The sequence below is a fragment of the Arachis hypogaea genome, chromosome 17 (genome assembly GCF_003086295.3).
Source record: "Arachis hypogaea cultivar Tifrunner chromosome 17, arahy.Tifrunner.gnm2.J5K5, whole genome shotgun sequence".
Lineage (NCBI taxonomy): Eukaryota > Viridiplantae > Streptophyta > Magnoliopsida > Fabales > Fabaceae > Arachis > Arachis hypogaea.
Genome location: NC_092052.1, coordinates 49859304 through 49865303, shown reverse-complemented (window position 1 = coordinate 49865303; position 6000 = coordinate 49859304).

Sequence of the window (6000 nt, the reverse complement as noted above, 5' to 3'; positions counted from 1 at the left end):
TCTTATAATGCTTATTCAATCTCCTATATTATTATATTAATATTCCCTTAGGACCGAGAGTACATGCCTTCTTATACTGTCTTGTTCAACATACCATATTCTATTATATGCATATGTGTGATCTCTTACATTATTATATTATTATTTATAACATTTCATTCAAATATTTAATATACCCTATTCTATTATGTGCATATCATTATGTTATTATTACTCCTTTAAAGTCAAGAGTACATGCTTTCTTAAATATTTTATTCAAATATTTAATATACCCTATTCTATTATGTGCATATCATTATGTTATTATTACTCCTTTAAAGTCAATAGTACATGCTTTCTTAAACATTTCATTCAAATATTTAATATACCCTATTCTATTATGTGCATATCATCATGTTATTATTACTCCTTTAAAGTCAAGAGTACATGCTTTCTTAAATATTTTATTCAAATATTTAATATACCCTATTCTATTATGTGCATATCATTATGTTATTATTACTCCTTTAAAGTCAAGAGTACATGCTTACTTAAATATTTTATTCAAATATTTAATATACCCTATTCTATTATGTGCATATCATTATGTTATTATTACTCCTTTAAAGTCAAGAGTACATGCTTTCTTAAACATTTCATTCAAATATTTAATATACCCTATTCTATTATGTGCATATCATCATGTTATTATTACTCCTTTAAAGTCAAGAGTACATGATTTCTTAAATATTTTATTCAAATATTTAATATACCCTATTCTATTATGTGCATATCATTATGTTATTATTACTCCTTTAAAGTCAAGAGTACATGCTTTCTTAAATATTTTATTCAAATATTTAATATACCCTATTCTATTATGTGCATATCATTATGTTATTATTACTCCTTTAAAGTCAAGAGTACATGCTTTCTTAAATATTTTATTCAAATATTTAATATACTCTATTCTTATTGTGTACACCCATATGATCATTTGCACCATTATATTATTCCTTTAGGATCGAGAATACATAATTTCTTTAATAATTTGTGCAATTATTCAAAATGCCCTATTTTCTGCACTTTGATAGGACCTCTTTCAATCCATGCTATTATATTACCAAGATCTTTTAATTAGAAAATCCATACACATGCTAGAGTCTCATGATTTTCATATATCCCTTTATCATCACAATTGTCCCTTTTCTTGCATGATCTCTTCTTATATGATTTTTCTCTCGTGTATGTTTAAACAACCTAATTGTAAATTGAACTGAGGGAATGATCCTTCGGTAAGGGAAGGTGACCCCCAAAGACAAGATATCGATATGATCCTTCGGTAAGGGAAGGTGATCGATCGAGATGATCCTTCGGTAAGGGAAGGTGATCGAAAAACGTTTGGGATAAGTACCTTCGGTAAGGGAAGGGGACTATCCCATCAATTTTATATAATAATATATCTTTTTTATATGACTCCCTTCTTGTGTATGTCTAAATAACCTTGATTGTAAATTAAACTGAGGGAATGATCCTTCGGTAAGGGAAGGTGACCCCAAAGACAAGATATCGATATTATCCTTGGGTAAGGGAAGGTGATCGCCAAGACGTTTGGGATAAGAACCTTCGGTAAGGGAAGGGGACTCCCACTTATACCGGTATGAGCTCAATACCTTCCATAAAAGTTATAAGTTAAGAAAGGAGAAAGCATGAATGAAAAGTTTGATTATTTTTTTAAGATATATTTATGACTATGTTGATGTTACTTAAGATGTTATCCTTCTATTCTCTTTCTATGTTCTTTCCTTTTTACCTATATATTTTACGCTTTACAAGAGGTTCATATTACATGCTATATCGTACGACTTTCTTTTAAAATCCCGCACGTGGGCTGGAGATAGATATGGAGGTGTTGCATAGTACTCCTACTGAGACGTTAGGTTCTCATCCCTTTTTCTTTTCCCATACTGTCTCCAGAGGAACATGGCACAGCAGATAGAGATGACGCAGTGCCCCCCGAAGGTAACTTCTGAGTATGATCCCTCGAAGCACGCGTGGGTAGTTACGACCACTACTACCGTGCTCCAAACTATCTACTTAGGTCGAGAGTTCGTGGAAGGAGAATCCCAACTGCCCATCGAGTCCTAGTGCATCCCACACAATAGAACCAGATCTTCACTGTGCAAAAAGGTGTTGGAGGAAAACCACTGATACCTCGATATGTGAATAACTGAAGGGTCCTAACCAAGGATAGGATAGGACACAAGTATGGGAGCCTCTCCAACAAAATTAGTTAGGATGTATTAGTTTCCTTTCTTTGTTTAATTACATCTAAGCATTTTATTTTGAACCGTACTCATGGATATGTTTATTATTTCATATTTATCATCGTTTTAGTACTACTTGTTTTCCTCTTCACATGTACTTCCTCCGTTCCTTGCGTAACGATTAAGTTCAGTCTCTTTCTCTATCGAGTGTGCCACCTTATTTAAAGACCCTCAAAGATAGGATATAACTTAGGGTGTTACAAAACGTATAGACTATTATATATTTCTGGAAAGCCCTAGATGTCTACTTTCCAACACATTTGAGATCGGGCCAATTGGGTTTCTGTAACTCCAGAAAATCCATTTCGAGTGCAGGGAGGTCAGAATCCAACAGCATCTGCAGTCCTTTTTCAGCCTCTGAATCAGATTTTTGCTCAAGTCCCTCAATTTCAGCCAGAAAATACCTGAAATCACAGAAAAACACACAAACTCATAGTAAAGTCCAGAAATGTGATTTTTGAATAAAAACTAATAAAAACATAGTAAAAAGTAGCTAGATCCTAGTAAAAACTACCTAAAAACAATGCCAAAAAGCGTATAAATTATCCGCTCATCACATCTCTAGTGAGATTCTTGCAGCTTGTACCACAAAGATTCCCAGCCTCTCCATTACAGAGAGCGTCATGAGGTTTATGTTTGACCCTAGGTCACACAGAGCCTTCTCAAAGGTAATGGTGCCTATGGTGCAAGGAATTAGGAAGCGTCCAGGATCCAGCAGCTTCTGAGGTAGTTTCTGTTGAACCATGGCATTGAGTTCCTTGGTGAGCACTGGGGGTTCTTCCTCCAATGTCTCTGTGCCAAATAACTTGGCATTTGGCTTCATGACAAGTCCTAGGTACCGAGCAACTTGCTCTTCCCTAGTTTCCTCTTCCTCATCAGAGGAAGAGTGATCCTTATAATCCATAATTTGCAACAAGGCATTCAATGGAACTTCTATAGTCCCCTCATAAGCATTAGTTGCCCTCAGTTCTTTAATAGGAGAGTCTTTAGTGGGCGTTGAACGCCCAGCTGCTTTATTACTGGCGTTCAATGCTAGATGTTGTGCCGCTTTGGGCGTTGAACACCCAGTAAGTCCTTCCTTACTGGCGTTCACCGCCAATGATGGTGCTTCTAAGGGCGTTGAACGCCTAGTAAGGTCTTCCTTACAGGCGTTCAAAGCCAGAGATGGCTCCTCTTTGGGCATTGAACTCCCAGTAAGGACTTCCTTACTGGCATTTAACGCAAGAGTATCCCTTCAGATTCGGCCTTAGCTTCCACAGTGATGGCCTTGCACTCTTCTCTTGGGTTTACTTAAGTGTTACTTGGGATAGTATTAGGAGGGGTCTCAGGGATTCTCTTACTCATTTGACCAACTTATACCTCCAGATTTTTGATTGAGGACCTAGTTTCTGTTATAAAACTGTGAGTGGTCTTATAGAGTTCAGAGACTATGGTTGCTATGTCAGAAAGGCTCTGCTTAGAAGTCTCCATATGTTCCTAAGAAGATGGGAATGGTGGTATGTTGTTGAACCTATTCCGGTTTCTTCCACCTTGATTATTGTTGAAGCCTTGCTGAGGCTTCTATTGATCTTTCCATGAAAGGTTAGGATGATTTCTCCATGAGGAGTTGTAGGTGTTTCCATAGGGTTCAACCATGTAATTCACCTCTTCCATCATGGGTTGATCTGGATCATAGGCATTGATAAAACCATATTTTATGATATATTTTGTGCTTAGTTTGAGTGATTTATTCAATCCTTCACCCACTTATTCATGTTAATTGCATGGTTTTACTTTCTCTTCCTTATTATGTGATGTATGTGAAAAATATGTTTCCTATGCTTTTAAATTAATTATTTTAATCACCTTTAATTCCATTCGATGCCGTGATTAGTGTGTTGAGTAGTTTTCAGATCTTCTAAGGTAGGAATGACTTAAAGGATGGAAAGAAAAAATACAAAAATGGAAGGAAAGCATAAAACGGAGCTTCTGAAGAAACTAGCATCCATGCGATCGCATGGGTGACGCGGACGCATGCCAAGCGCAAAGAAGCAGCGACGCGGCCGCATGACTGACGCGACCGCGCGCCTTAAGCAAAACGCACATGACACGGTCGCATGACTGACGTGACCGCGTGGCAAGAAAAGCTCCAAATGACGCGACCGCGAGATCCACGCGGACGCGCGACAGAGGCCACGCACCAGAAATTGCAGAAAATGCTCCCAGCAATTTCTGAAGCCCTTTTTGGCCCAAATCCGAGTCCAGAAGGCATAGACCAGAGGTTATGAAGTGAGGAAATACATCCATTCACAAGGAGTGACTACTTTAGTTTAGTTTTCATGATTTAGATTTAGTTTAGAGAGAGATTCTCTCTCTCTCTTTAGGATTAGGATTTAGAACTTCTCTCTTTAGAGTAACTCTCGATCCCAGGTTTTAATATTCCTTTACTTTAAGCTTCCCTTTTACTTTTATTCATTACTTTAGTTGCTTGTTTACTTTTATAATTGAATTTATGAATACTCCCATGTTACAGATTACTATTTTGAATTAATGTTATTTGAGGTATTTCAGTTTAATATTGCTTTCTTTTATTTATGTTACTGTCATTCCCAATCTGAAGGCATTTTTATTTCGATAGATTTATTTTTCCCCCTTTTGGTCTTGGTTAAGAAATCAGTAACTCAGGAGCTATCAAACTCAAACATGCTTGACAATTGTTATCTTTGTTAATTTGAGCTTCAATAATCCCAATCTTTTCTTAGGAAATAAATAAGATTCGAAGATCAATTAATTAATCCCTTGACCTTCCTTTACTTTAGTAAAGGTTAACAAAGCGGAATTAAGATTCAATTATCATCATCTTTGATAAGGATATCTAGGATATGACCTCTAATTTCTCATACCTTGCCAAAAGCTTATTTACAGTCATTTATTTAATTTACTTGCTATTTAAATTACCTGTTCTTCATTTACTTTATTTGTCATTTAAATCACTTGCTTCTCATCCTCTAAACCCCGATTTACAATCTTTATAGCCAATAATAAGAACATACTTCCCTGCAGTTCCTTGAGAAGACGACCCGAGGTTTGAATACTTCGGTTAACAATTTTTAAAGGGGTTTGTTACTTGTGACACCCAAAACGTTTGCACGAAAGGGATTTTTGTTGGTTTAGAAACTATATCTACAACGCGACTGTTTTTATGACATTCTTTACTGGCAAAAATCCCGATCGTCAAAATGGCGCCGTTGCCGGGGAACTGCAATCGTGTGCCTTATTATTGGTTATTGTAAATATTTTTCTTTTTACTTGTTTAGTTGTCTTTCTTTCTCCCCTCTTTATTTCTTTTAGCTACTATGAATTCTCACCCCTTTCGCTTTGAGTTTGGTTCTAATATTGTTGAAAGGAATGAAAGTTATAACAGGAACATGCATCAAGGTCAGAGAAATCAAAGATGGATGGAGCCAAGAGGATCTGATCAACCCTCTAGGCAACAACACCCTCCAAGATATCATGGACAAAGACCGTTTAACAATGCATACCAAGCAAATAGACATGGTGGACAACCTTGTATTTACCAACAAACCCCACCTTGTGCTTATAGGCTATCCTCTCAACGCAACTTTATACCACCACACTCACAAGCTCCTTTTCACCATTCACCACCATATGATCCTCATCTCCCCCAGTTCCAATCCAGTCACTCCCGAACACC